Below are 1,569 nucleotides of genomic sequence, written 5' to 3'. Positions count from 1 at the left end.
GGAGGGGAGGGGGGGGGAGCTGCAGCGAGCCGTTTAGTGGAGAAAGTGAATACTGCTGAATACACATACTTTACAGAGATGCTGTATGCGAAACCAATGTGAGTTTGGAAAATTGCACAGTATTTTTCTATTTCAGTATACCTCAACAATGGAATTATGATCATTGGAAATGGCCATGACATGGGACCTTTAAGCTTAACAAGTTCAGAAAACATAACCTCAATAACTGCTTAAAAAACGTCTTTATAAGTAAGACTGAGCTACAGTACGGAAACAGACGTTTAGTTAATCGGTTAGTTTTGTAAGTAAAGATAATGTCTCTATAAATGTTTGCAAAACAAACATAAATGTGTGTTTTGTTCTCAACTTTTATTTATTTCCATATATATATTTATAATTTTATTTATGAATTTAATCATTTGAATATATAATTATTTATTACTGTATTTATTTATTCCTGTATTTATTCAAATGTACACTTTTATGTAATGTTCCGTCCTCCTTAATCTTATATTAGTGGAGTTCTAAGTGAAGATAATTTCTCTATAAATTCTTACAAAACGCTTAAATTTAACATAAACATGTTTCCGCCCGGTTTCGAACCGGGGACCTTTCGCGTGTGAGGCGAACGTGATAACCACTACACTACGGAAACTGATGATTAGCTGACCACGTGACCGGGCAATTTATTTGCTCACATAACACGGCATCAGTTCTCACCACATCACCAGCGAACTGCTGATGCTTAACACGATAACGGAGCCTATAAGCATCAAAGTTTAAAATGTGTTTAAAAACTCACCTGCTGAAGAAACGATACTTCTCTACTCAGTGATCTTTATTCAGTAATTAGTGTATTCTGCTGCTGCTACATGAAAACGGGGTCTCCTTTCTTCTGCCCAAACGGGGGAACAGCGCTCCCCAAATCCCGCTTGTGGCCAAAAAGATATCACACCCGTAGTGATAAGAACTACCATAGAGAATTAACGGTAAAAGTTCAGTTTAGCCTTAAATACAACTGCCGTTCAAAACCAGGCTAAAACATGAACATAAACCGGCAAATAAGCTATTATTATTGTCACAACCCACTATACTAAAGAAACACGTGTTGAGCGGACGACGTGACCGGACTCCTAATTGCACGTGTTCAGTTTTCACCGCAAAACCTGCTCATGATGCTAACATGCTAACGGAGCCAAAGCATCAATAAAGCAACTGAAAAGTTTTTTAAAAGTGGCTAAAAACTCACCTGCTGCTGGAAAGAGTCTGAAGAAAGTTTAGTTTGGAAGTTAAAACTCAGATTCCCGTGAAAAGGAAATTTAGAATAAGCCCACCCGCAGCCACATGTCGACAAGTGAGAGCTGCTCCTCCCGACTCTTCTTCTTCGGTGGTGTTTCAGGGCAGTGTGCAGACCTGGTGCAGACACCATGCTGCGTCTCAGCCACCTGCAGTTGTTATTATTATGTATTTATAAGGACCATGCAGACAAATACATTCATCTCAGAAAGAGAAGAGATGGATTATGCCAGATTAGAGCTAATAGCTCATTTCCATCTGCAGTCTTTAGGA

The 1,569-nt window shown here is 38.9% G+C and overlaps 1 non-coding gene across 1 annotated transcript; it reads right to left on the bottom strand.

Moving 5' to 3' along the window:
* Nucleotides 1–582: 582 nt before the first annotated feature.
* trnav-cac (transfer RNA valine (anticodon CAC)) lies at nucleotides 583–655 on the bottom strand. Its single transcript has one exon. It is a non-coding gene; the product is annotated as a tRNA-Val (tRNA).
* Between the last annotated feature and the right edge of the window lie 914 nt (nucleotides 656–1,569).

The sequence above is a fragment of the Notothenia coriiceps genome, unplaced genomic scaffold, assembly GCF_000735185.1.
Source record: "Notothenia coriiceps isolate Sejong01 unplaced genomic scaffold, NC01 NC01_scaffold00022021, whole genome shotgun sequence".
NCBI lineage: Eukaryota > Metazoa > Chordata > Actinopteri > Perciformes > Nototheniidae > Notothenia > Notothenia coriiceps.
The sequence above is the reverse complement of the archived record's forward strand: the minus strand, read 5'-3'. Positions and strand labels throughout refer to the sequence as shown.